The sequence below is a fragment of the Lynx rufus genome, unplaced genomic scaffold, assembly GCF_022079265.1.
Source record: "Lynx rufus isolate CCGP_SWC_20201006 ecotype Redwood Valley unplaced genomic scaffold, mLynRuf1.p SCAF_7, whole genome shotgun sequence".
Taxonomy (NCBI): domain Eukaryota; kingdom Metazoa; phylum Chordata; class Mammalia; order Carnivora; family Felidae; genus Lynx; species Lynx rufus.
Genome location: NW_025814889.1, coordinates 138300755 through 138313190, shown reverse-complemented (window position 1 = coordinate 138313190; position 12436 = coordinate 138300755). Strand labels below are relative to the sequence as shown.

The 12436-nt window shown below is 58.9% G+C and overlaps 1 long non-coding RNA gene across 1 annotated transcript; it reads right to left on the bottom strand.

Annotated features, from left to right (window-relative positions):
* Window positions 1-3813: 3813 nt before the first annotated feature.
* On the bottom strand, window positions 3814-9827 carry LOC124502311 (uncharacterized). The gene is made up of 2 exons (XR_006959897.1): window positions 9607-9827; window positions 3814-7807 (listed from the first exon to the last, which is right to left on the bottom strand). It is a non-coding gene; the product is annotated as an uncharacterized LOC124502311 (long non-coding RNA).
* Between the last annotated feature and the right edge of the window lie 2609 nt (window positions 9828-12436).

Here is a 12436-nt window from a genome sequence, read left to right as displayed (position 1 = left end):
CGCGGTGATTGTTAACACCGAGATGTCAACCTCTTGTGGGCCAGGCACACCTAGGCCGTTCACATTCCACAGACGCCTTCGGTTTCGGACAGGGATTAAATTCTTGTGAAAAGTAATTATGCCATGTAATCAACAGGTAAGATAAATGCATCGGAGACACTTCTTTCCTCCAAGGAAACCGTCTGGCGCTTGGAATTTTTAAGCGGGGAGTAGATGGGCACATTTTCAAAAGACCCTTTCTTTTCCTTCTCCTCACCCAGGGCACAGCAAACCATCCCTGCCTTCTAAAATGAAAACACATGCCACTTTACTTTAGCAAAGAAAACCCAGGGTGCAGAATTTCTGCACAGATAATTTTTAATTAAAAAGAGACAGAGAGAGAGAGAGAGACTGCTAACTGCATTTTATACCTTTTGCAGGGCAGTTACCTTCCCCACATGTTAATAATTTAACTGTCAAATCACAACAAACAGCTAATTCCATCCCAGGGTCGCCAGGATCGCAAGCTAGCAGGGAGATTTTAGTTGTCAGTGCTAAGGACCAAATGCTAGCCGAAGTCCCGCTTTCCAAGTGTCCCCAGACAGGGCTGGGACATGACTAATTTATTTTATCTTATCCATCATCTCTGCACAGGATTAAAATATTTATATCAGTCTGTTCGCCTTGAAATGTGCTGTGCGGGCACACGCTTCGGGGCCACTCCTTAATTCTTCACAGTTTTGGCTTTTCATTGTTTCCGGCAATGCACAGCCCCTCGCACAAGGCACCCTCTCAAACGCTGACGGGATCTTGAAGTAGGGAGCCAGCACGCACGGCTCTCTAACTCACGCAAAAACTGCTCTAACTCACGCAAAAACCACACAAACACGGCAGAACCACAGCGTCGGAGCTCTTCCGATGCCCCTCTCCCAAGAGATGCCAATGAAACCGTGCAGGGCCTGAGCTCTCCTTCCAGAAGGAGCCTGCCCCTGGCCAGGGTGGCTGATGGAAACCGGAGCTTAGTAAGGATGCCCCAGCCAAGCAGCCAGGTAGGCAACGGGGAGCAGGGGGTTAATCGGGGAGTAGGGAGGGGTGCAAACAAAAGGCAGAGAGGGGAAACCGGGCTGCAGGGCCCAGCCCGGCCAGGCACAGACACAGGGAGCTCTGTGTGCCTGCCCGCTGCCCGGCACTGTGACTAACCGCCCCACTATTGTACCCTGAAGCCAGCCCTTTGTACCGTCCCCCTGGCGTCTGGGAGCATGGCCGAAGAAACCCTTCCCAGCAGTCCTCCCCTCATCCTGGAAGCTTGCAGCTCTCGGGGATGCTGGGGACCTGACTAGACACCACGAGCGTCTTTGACCCTGGCCAAGAAGGGCCACCAGCAAAAAAAAAAAAAAAAAAAAAAAAAAAAAATAGAAGCAGAAAAACCAGTCTCCCCCACTCTGGGGTGCGGAGGTGGATGGTGGTGGGCCTGGGGACCTGCGACACCCGCACTGCCCGATACGGTAGTCCCTCACCACGTGCCACATGTGACCACTAAGCCCCTGAAAGTCAGGGAGTCCGTCTGAATGGAGATGTATGTGAATCATACACTCTGGATTTCAAAGACTTCATAGAAGAAAAAAAGCAAAAACTCATTAATAATTTCGTATTAATTACACACTGAAATATACTCCTTCGAATATATACTAGATAAAGTAAGTTGTATCATTAAAGGGAATGTCATCTGTTTGCTTTTACTTTTTAAAAAAGGTGGGTGTTCAGCCACGTGAAATTACGCATGTGGCCCGGTCTGCAGCTCGTGTTCTGTGTCTACTGCACAGAGCTGGGCTGGGCTGGGAGTGGGCTTCCAAATCCCCTCTCTCCCAGGGAGACAATGGCCGGGGGTGGGGGGGGGGGGATGCCACCATAGCTCCTGGCCGAGTCACAACCCCTCACCCCACGGCCAGGAACACCAGGCTCTCACGGCCACGTCTGACCTCAGCCTTGGGTTCACCTGTCTCCAGAACCGGGTCTTTCACACTGACGTGCGTGGGAATCCTTTGTAAAACACATACGTGTGCATAGGAACACACACACACACACACACACACACACACACACACACGAGGGCCCTGGCTCCTCTGCACAGCTGGCTGTGCCAACCTGTCCCGGCTGGCTTTCGGAGAAGCCAGATTCACAGGGCACCCAGATGGCCCCCAAAGGCCTCCCAGGAGCCAGACCCCTGACCCTTTGTCCTGGGACAGGCTGACCAGCCTAGGGCCCCATCGTGACTTTCAGGGACCCAAATGCTTCTGCCTCAAGGCCCCTTGCTCCATACATATTAAAATTATATGTCATGACTGCACTGGTATACAAAGATGACTGAATTCATCATTATATTACTCATTATGATCGCAGTCATTTTTTTCTCCGGATTTTAAGGGACATTAAAGTTAAAACATATTCATGGGCCCTAGGCCCTGTGCCTCCCTGGACCATCCCACCAAGCTCCCGGGACCGCTCCCCACACAGCCCCGCGAGGGGCACAGGCCTCTCCTTCCGCACCCGGGGCTTGCCCTGCTGTCCCTCCGGTGACCAGATCACCTTCCGCAATGTAGAATTCATTCCTTACGTCCGGCCCTGAATGTACGGTGTGTGGAGCCCCCGCCAGACGCCGGAAAACTTACCAAATTATTTTTTAAGCACAGAAATCGGTCACGAGAAAGGCCGGGGGATCCCAGAACGGCCGAAGGCCCCAAGTCAGGGAGAACCAAGACACGACCCCCCCCCCCAGCGCTGTGCCGAGGCATGCCATGCGACACCCAGAGAAAAGCCCACCAAGCCACCGAGGGCAGGGGACGGTGGCACCAGAGGCGGCTGTTCCCGCCGGGGGCCCACCACCTGCCCCATGACCTCCAGTCCTCACACCCCCTGCCCTGGGCCCAGCTCCTGGACGGGGATGCGGGCTGGAGAGGATGCGGGCTTTCCAGCGTCTGGCAGAGAAGGGCACCTGGCGCCCTCACCACCCGCCCTCGGTCCACGCCGCGGTGCCCGGCCTGGGCCTGGACACCCTGCTGAGGAAGGACCGGGTGCAGGAGATGGTTAAAATTCTGCATCCTTTTTCATCCGCCTCCAGAGGAAGCACTGCTTTTTTTTTTTTTTCCTCCCCTCCCAAGCAGGAGGAAAAAAAAAAAAAAAAAAAAAAAAAGCTGAGGGCAGCAAATTGCAGGCCTTGGGATGTTTTTCTCCTTGACAGCCCCGGGCCCCGCCTCGCCCCGCCGGCCTTCCTCCGGCCACCACCACGGCCCGCCTGGCCCCCCGTGCACGCGCGGCCTCCCCGCGGAGCCCCGGCCCGGAGGGAGGGCGGGCGGCCGCCTGGCACTGCCCGGCTCTGTGCCCTCCCCTCCCCCACCGCCCGCTCTCCAGCTCCGGGCCCGATCGGCGCCCCCCCCACCCCCACCGCCGCCCCGTGCCCACCCTGCGCCCGCCCGGTGGGGTGGGAGTGTGTGTGTCGGGGGCGGAGGGGGGGTGCCCTCACCTTCCGGGCCTCGGTCCGGCTCGCGCCCGGGGCGCCCGGCCACGTCCTCGGCGCCGCCTCCGCTCGCCCCACCCCGCTGCCCGCGCTCGGCGGCGAGCCTGGCACCGTGCCAGCCTCCTGGGAGCCCGGCCCGGGCAGGGGAACTTTCCGGCGAGGGTGTGTGCGGGGAGGGGTGCGGGCCGCGGCGGTGCCCGGGGAGGGAGAGGCCCAGATGCCCGGCGGCCGCCCCCCGCCCCCGGCCCCTCTCCGGAGCCCCATAAAGGCACAGACAACACGGGCGCTTTAGTCAAAACAGTCATGTGCAGGAGCCGGGAAACAAACAAAAGCCCTTATTTATTTAGTTAGTTCACACACTCAGATAAGGAGACGCCTTTTGTGCACATAATTTCACACACACCAGAAAGGAGGCGATGCCACGATGCTCCCCGCAGCCCAGGGCCGGACAGCCCGCCTGGCCTGGGGAATAATTGCATCGCCAGGCCTGGGCATTTCCATATTTAAATTGGGCAGCAGCGTATGATTAATTAAGAAGGAAAAAGGCAAAAAAAAAAGGGAAGAAAAGCAGTGGGGGTGGGGAGCCGGACATTCTGGGCAGCTCCGTGTGCCAAGGTGCCCGCGGCAGCCGCTTAACTCCTCCCGTGCCAGGCTCAGGCCCCCGGGGGTGGGGGGATCGGCTGCAGGGGGTGGCTTGGAGGGAAGGCGGGCCGTGCCCTCTGCACAGTCCCAGCCGTGGGGTGCACGCCCTTGCCTGCCTTTGTGTATGGAGGGCCAGCCCAGCTTCAGATGCTGAGCCAGGAACGTTCTCTTCCTCACTTCCTTATTCAGAGCAACTCTGCATTGGTCAGGTCAACGTGCTGTGCTGGTTCTGTGTTAAGAGACGTCCCAAAGGCCCTCAGCGGGGAGCAGGACCTGGCAGGGCGGCTGCCCTCCAGGCCGGGACAAGCGTGTCTTCTGCTATCCACACCTTCGCCTACCAACACGCAAGCCGCGGTGAGGCCCCGCCGCCTGGTGAGGCTCCCACATCCCTTCGCGCTCACACGAGCCCCCTGCCAAGGGCCGCCCTGTGGCCTTTCTGTCCCTGAGAACAGCCGGCCTGTTCTGGAAAAGGGCCTGTTCTGGAAGGCCTGCCGCCCTTCTGGAAAGAATCAAGGGCTGTGGTTAAGGGAGAGCCAGGGAAGGCTGTATTCCTAGGGGCAGGTGGCAGGCCCCGTGGGGCCCTGGGTTTAGGGTCCGCCATTACTGAGGGTCAGCTCTGTCCCCCGCCAGCTGTGTGGCCTTAAGCACATCATCCAGCCTCGCCGGGTCTCAGTTTGCCCACCTGTGAAATGGGGATAATAGCGCCCACGATGCCTGCCCTGTGGGGTTTAGGCGAGGCAAAGCAGCTCCTGGCTGAGCAGAGAACCTGCCTGAGCTCCCAGAACCTCTGTCCTGGAGGTAGGCCAAGGGGGGAGCCAATAACAGGGCCTCTGGCAGGAGCTTACTCAGCCCAGGAGCAAACCCAGAAGAGTCCAAATCCACTGGGCGGGTGGACGAGTTAAGGGCCTGGATCCTGGATTATCCGGTTGGGTCCGATGTCATGACACAAACGCTTGAACATGGAGCCCCTGGCCCGACGGTGATCAGAGAAGGAGGGGTGCAGTCTCTCCCTGGAGATGGAGGAAGGGCCAGAAGCCAAGGAGTGTGGGCACCTCTAGAGGCTAGAAAAGGCCGAGGCAAGGTTTCTCCCCGGGGGGGGAGGGGGGGGTGGTGCTCCAGAAGGAACCGAGCCTGCCAGCACCTTGGTTTTAGCCCCGTGAGTCATTGCGGACTCCCAGCCTCCACAGCTGCACAATAATGAGCTTGCCTTCGTGGAGGCCACTAAATCGGTGACCTTTGTTACGGCAGCAATAGGAAACTCATACACCACCTCCCTTCCTCCCCCACATGTCCAGACGCCTCTGAGCGAGGCTGGGGGTGCAGCCCGCCTCCGTATCCACTCCACACAACGTCCGCTGCGCATCGGTGGCGGGCCGTGCTGGGCTGCGGTTGGCAGACCTCATCTTGCCCTCTGGAGTCTTCGGCCAAGTGACCAGCTGCCCCGCACAGCCCTCCTCTCCTAAGGGGGCTCTCACCTCACCTCCCGGCTTCTGCTTTTCCTCCCCACGCCCCTCCTCCTCCCCTTCTTCCTGCTTTTCCACGCCACCATGTCCGAGTGTTGCCCAAGAGAGGGCACCCCGCTAAGCCTTATTTTATTGCATCCCCAGCCTGGCGGGCTTAGTGACCGAGGCAGCCCAGACCCCGAAACCCGGTCCACAGTTCGGTGGGATAAGGGGCCATCTTCCGCCTCATTATCATTAATCTGTCCTCACGATAGGCCAGGCAGGAAGTTCTGGGGCCGGGGCCTCTGCTCCCTGGGCCCAGGGTCCTCATCCGGAGACCGTGGCCAAGGAGGCACTTCAGAGACCCCCCCCCCCAAGAGACTTCTGGGACCTAAGAGCCTTTGCTCTCCTAGGAAATCGGCAGAAATGTGCACACAGGCATTCCTCAAAGTGCTGTGTATACCAGAGAGAACGGGAAATAGCCGGCATCCAATAACAAGGGTTGTCAAAAAAGATGTATCCAACGGAATATTAGTCATTAACAATCAACCGGTGCAAGAATGAGATCTTCTGACTTGGGAATGGGGCGGTGATAAAATATTTAGTGAAACAAGCAGGAGATAAAATGATACATATTACCAGAAGAAGCTAAAATGCTAATTTTGTTTCAAATTGTGGAAGTTGGAAGCTGCCGAAGGCGCTCCCACTGGCTATTTCCGAGAGCGGGGTTTTCCAGGTGATTGAAAATATTTTTCTTCTTTGGTGAGGATTCAAAATGCTCTAAAATTAGCATGTAACATCAGTGATGGAAGGAAGAGGCAATGCAGGAGAGGAGTCACGCTCCTTGGAGGGACCGCCTGGGGGTCCTCTCCGGCCTCCGCTCGCGGCGGGAGCGCGTTCAAGGAGCGCTGGCGGCCTCACGAGTTGGTGACCTGTCACAAAGGGAAGGCCCTGTGCTCAGAAGGGCCCGCCCTTCGTTTAATGCCCTGCTGTCACCATCTTGAAATTCTTGATCATTCTGAACAAGGGCCGCACGCGTTCCCTTCACACTGAGCTCTGCAGGTTGTACAGCCGGAGTCCCGGCGGGCGACCCGAGGCCTCCGGACACCTCCGCTTGGCTCCCCGGCTTCCTTAGTGCAGCGACCAGCTTTTTGTACTATGTTTGGTTAATGTCCCGCTCAGAGAGCCCTGTCGTCTTCTTCTCCTTGCTACGGAGGCTACCGGCAAAAGCGGGAAACGGGGCTCTGTTTTGTAACAACACGCATCCGTCCCTTCTAAGACGAGCACCTCACCCACTTTTTAGGACCCTCTTACCAGGTGTGTGTATCCCCCTCCCCCCCTGTAAAACCAGGCGCCTCAGACCCAGAGCCACTGCTGTAGTCCTGTCTACACCCGGTCCGAACAGTCAAGTTTCGGGGATACCAACGAGGCTGCCGCAGACACACCACCGGGGAAGTGGTGAGCTGCTCGTCTCTGGAGGCATTCAACAAAGACTGCAGGGCTGCCAGCAGGAGCACTGTGCAGGAAACACCCTGTCTGGATGGGAAATTAGCCCAGAGAACCTCACCCCGGTGTCATAGCTGCACAGAGCCTCCAGCAGCTTCTCAAGGTACTGTGTGTATCAGACTCACCTCTCGATCCCCAGTGCTCAGCACAGGGCTGTCGACACAGGGGAGAGGCTCAGCGATGCTTTCTTTGAGGATAAGAAAAGAAACAAAGGAAGCGGGGAGAGGCAAGCAATTGAGGGTTGACATGAAATGGCGAGACAGAGTCCTGAGCGGCCCCAGAAGCAGGTGGTTTGTGAGGGGAGCCAGCGGCAGGGTCTACCCGGACTGCGGTCCGATAGAGCAGTGAACGCATACTGAGTGCCTACTGTGGGCTGGTACCATGCTAAGTGTGCACGCGGGTATCGCCATCCTCCCCACGATCCCACTGAGTCACAGCCAGTACTGAGCCCATTTTATGAGTGAGGAAGTTGAGGATGCCGGGAGACGAGGTCAGTCTCCCAGGGCCCCCGGGCTGGAGGCACAGCCCCGCCTCTCTGCGGCCCGCCCGCTGTGCAGCAACAGGCCCAGGTTTTCGTACCTGGAGGTTGACTGTACTGCTTGGGACAGCAAGAAAGTTCAAGTTCAGATTTGCTTTCTGCGTCCTACACAGCGAGCTCTGTGGGCACAGGCTGAGAGGGCACGGAGGCTCCACCGAGGACGTGGGGGCGGGGCAGTCCTGTTACCTGATTCAAAGCGAGATTTTTAACTTCAAATCAGTTCAGTTAAGCAAACGTGGGCCCAAGGGGGCAACGTCAGCCTCAGTTGTCTGGAGCACTCAGTATGCGGAGGCCACGACTTCCCTGAGACGTGGGGCAAGTGGGGTGCAGATCACCTCCCCTCCCTGCTCCCCAGATCTATGGGGCTTCCTGGCCAGAGCTTGAGCTGGGACTAGGGTCACTAGGCAATCTGCCTCCTTTTACCACTAACCAGCTCATGTGTCCAAGGGGTTGCACAGTGGGGGTCCACAGGCTGGGTTCAACCCAAGGATATATTTCTTCTGTCCTGTGATATTTTCAAAGTTTGGGCATTCCATGCACAAGTATGGATTTTCTTCTCCTAACGAGTCTGCAGCTCTGGAACCCTAGGCCTTTACCCTCTTGGCAGCCACTGGCAGGCCTGGGATCTGTTCTCTGTTCCTTGGTCCCTGAAAAATCTCCACTGGGCCCCACCTGGCCTGCCTGAACCCTGCAGGCTGCCCTTTGGAGGCCCCCGCTGGAATGTCCGGGGCACTGAGGGTGGTGACCTGCCCAATCCCCAGCTGGCCCAGGCCTCGCTCCTGCAAGGGTGCTCTAGCCACTGCCCTGCGGGCCTCTCACTGAGGACTGTGGGCTCCGGGAGCCCTGGGAATGGAGATCTCCAGAAGGTCAGGAGCCTGGCCACTGTCTAGAGCAAGGCCACGCAGGCAGTCCCCGCTCCGGTCGGGGGGCATTCAGTGCATCTTAGAGATCCAGGCCCAGACCCAAGGCAGAACTCTGGAGCTTTCGAGGTTCTGCCAGCAACCCGGTGGGGGGGGGGGGCTTCCCTATCCCGTAGGTGCCCCCCCCTCCAGGGACCAGGACACTCACAGGCCTGTCTCAGGCAAAGGGGGAAAGGTGTGGAGAAATGGGCTGGAGTGGCTGCTGGGCCTGGGTCTGTGGGCAAAGGAAAGCGGGTGAAGGAGGCACCCGTGTCCCCGCCCTTGCTCCCCGCGGACAAGGTCCCACAGGCCCGGGGCTCCCTCTCCTCCACAGGCCCCGACCACGGCTGCCATGTTGTGTCATGGTGGCTTGGCATTCCGGATGCCCTGGCACAGTCACCCCAGGCAGAGCAGACAGGGACCTTGTGGCCGGGTGCGTCCTGCTCAGGAGGGCCCCCCCGGCATGGCCGCAGGGAAGCTGCCGGGGGAAGTGGGGTGGGTGGGGAGCAGTGTCCCCCCAGAGCCCCCAGGACCGCTCCTGCTGCGGCCCGGATGGGGCAGGTTTTCCCTGAACTGTTGGGGGGTCCCTCTTCTTGGCCCTAATCCGAGCGTGGAGCCCCCCGGGCAGGCCCCCGCCCGAGAGAGTGACCACCTTAGAGGTGCAGTGGCACCCCCCCGCCCCCCCCCTGCTTCCCTCAGCCAAAGTGGGGGGGGGTGTGCAAGAAACAGAGGAGAGAGCCCGAGTGGTCTTGTTTCCCCTTTAAGAGCCTGGATGGCCGCCGCCCAGACGCAGCAGCCCCCGGGAGGGAACGTGTCGGGAAGATTCCCTCCCGAACTTCCGAGGCTTTGTTCGGGAGGAGGCCGGGGAGGGCAGACTTCGCGGGGCGCTGGAGGGCCGGGGCTCGGCGGTGCGCTCTCATGGCGGCCGCGGCGCCCCCTCCCGGCCCGAGACCCGGCCCCTGCACCCCGGGCCGCCCACCCCGAAGCCCCGAAGCCCCGAAGCCCCGAAGCCCGGGCCGCGCGCTCGGACCCCGGCCGGCCGCGGCGCACGGGGTGGGGCGAGGGCGGGGGAGCGGGCGCGCTTACCGGGTCGTCCCGGGGAGCCCCGCGCGGTCAAGTTCACGTCCGGCCCCTGGACTGTCCGAGGTCCCGGCGCGGCCGGGCGGAGCGAGGCCGCGACGGGCGGCGCCCCGGGTCCCCGCCGCGCCCGGCCCTTGGGGCGCCGCTGTCACCCTGGCCTTGCGACCCCAACTTTCCGCCCGGTCGCGGAGCTGGAAGTTTCCGGGCTTCGCGGGCGCTGGGCTGGGTTTCAGCAGCGACGTCTGAGCTTGGCAACAAAGAGGGAAAGCAGGCCGGGAGAGGGGAGGAAAGAAAGAAATACGCTGGAGGGGGGCGGGGGGGTGCTGGCTACTTAGAAATCCGACAATTTGAAATTCCGCCCAGAGCTTTTTGGGGTTGTTTCTTTCTTAATTGGTAAACAACCACCCCTCCCCCTCTGGAGGGTCTCCTTCAGCCTTGCTGGGCACCCTCCTGGGGCACCTGTGTGTTTTATAACCCACTCCCAAGTGTCTTGGGCAAATTGGGGGGCGGAGGGGGTGGCGAAGAGAGCAGAACATATGCTTCCTGAAAGGTAGTGACACTAACACCGAGTCCCCGGGGCAGCAGCAGCCCCTGGGTCTCTGTCTGTCTTGTCCCCCCAGCCAAGGGCTCGAGTCAGCCACTGCGGCCAGCTACCCTATGTTTCTGTCCTCAGTGGAAGGACGGCTGGTGAGCCCCGGTGTCCGGGAGGGGACCGCGGAGAGGCCCAGCCGGCATCTGCAGTGAACGCAGGACCCCGTTCCTGCCCTTCGGGCACATGTTTCGTGTGCCAGGCCTTGAGCACACCTGGCAGCCCTGGGCTGCTATTTTCTGCCCTCTTGGCTCTGCCTGGCTTGGAACCTTCCTGGGGCAGCGTCCTGGGGACACATCCGGGCAGCTGAGCGGCCCCAGGTCTGGGAACCTGTGCACCACCCAAGCCCCGTGCCTTCAGGGGTCCTGTGAGCACTGGAACAGGAGCTGGGGGGCACAGAGTAGCCACCTACCAATCAGCCCTGGGATGCCCCTGCGCTGCCCTGTTTATCCGTGTGTCTGTCCATCTTTCCTTGTAAGACCGTTTATGGAGAGACTACTCTGTCCCAGGCCTGCTACTCCAGAGTGCCCGAAACACTGGGAGAAGCGGGGCGGGTTGTGTGTTTGTTTTTTAAAGAGAAAATGAGCAAGGGGGTTGCGCTTGGGGCTGGCTGGAGTGCCGTGCGGAGCCCGTCTTCTGAGCCGCGGAATCCTCCTCAACCTACACACATAGGCTTCCAGTGTGTTCCCAGGGCCCACGGGCCTCATCTGGGGGCGGGCGGTGGAGGGAAATCCACCTGCCAACGAAGCCTAAGACCCTTCGCCACGGCAGGTGGAATGGAGTTTCTTGCTGTGTTTTTAAGGTTTTTTTTTAAATGCGTATTTATTTTTGAGAGAGAGAGAAAGAGAGAGGGAGAGCACGAGCAGGGGAGGGGCGGAGAGAGAGGGAGACACAGGATCCGAAGCAGGCTGTCCGCCCGGGGCTCGAACCCACGAACCGCTAGATCATGACCTGAGCGGAAGTTGGAGGCTTAACCGCCTGAGCCCCCCCAGGCGCCCCTCTTACTGTGTTTTTACCAGAGCAAGTGTGAGCCTTGGCTTTCTCTCACTTCTCCCCTAGACCTCGGCTGGTCAGCCACACACACTCCGGCGACACGATTGAAGTTTTATCAAGGCTCCGTGTCAGGGTGTGACATTTCACAGGAACATGCTGTAGGGATCCCTTGCTTTCTGTGAAAGCTCCTTGTGCAGAGGCCCCACCCTTGCGCGGGGAAGGAGACCTACCTGCTCTGTCCCGTGGCGTCCTCCCCGGCGACTCCTCTCCTCAGCTGCAGCCACTTTGGCTTTTCAGGACTGGAAAATGTCTCGGGAACTGCGCCTCTTCCCGAAGCTTGAAACCATTTGTTCTCTGATGCGCGGTCACTGGTGCTCCGTTTGTCCCCAAAGCGGATGTCACCGTGGCTCCACCAAAATCCTATCAAGACCTTGTCGGGGGAGGCTCGATGGACACGTGGCCTGTGCAGGTGCTGCATGACCAGTGATCTGTGGACCTCCTCGTAAACCCCTCAATCCTTAGGGCGCCTGCGTGGCTCAGTCGGTTAAGCGTCTCACTTCGGCTCAGGTCATGATCTCACGGTTCGGGAGTTCGAGCCCCGCGTCGGGCTCTGTGCTGACAGCTCGGAGCCTGGAGCCTGTTTCGGATTCTGTGTCTCCCTCTCTCTCTGCTCCTCCTCTGCTCATACTCTGTCTCTCTCTGTCTCAAAAATAAATAAAACATTAAAAGATAATAATAATAATTAAAAAAAAAAAAGTCTTAATCCTTTGCGAACAAGAGGCCCTGGGCCCAGAAAGTTATGTAGCTTAGTTTGGACATTGGTCCTTAGTTTGGACATTGGTTAACGGTGTCATAAAGTAAACCAACAAACAGAAAATCCAAAAACAAAACCAAAAAACTATGACTTTTATATTTCTTTTACTAAATTCCGTTTACAGAAATAATCCCAGATTCTATGTAAACGAGATAAAAATGTTTTCATCCACGACCATTGTATTTAGGAAAAACGTGTCCCCTGAAGACGCAGGAAGCTGTTGTGGAAGGAGTATAGTTCCAAGAGAGTCAGAGGCATCCACGTTCAGCCCTCAGCTCTGCCTCACTTGCCGTCTCAGGGGCTCAGCTCCCTGGGCTGGGGGCGACCGGTCCCTCCTGCAGGGTGTCCTGAGGAGACAGGGTGATGGGAGACGTTCGCAGAGGACCCGGCACATAGCAGGTACTCAGTCCAAAGTACCCTTGATTGTCATGGTTACCGTT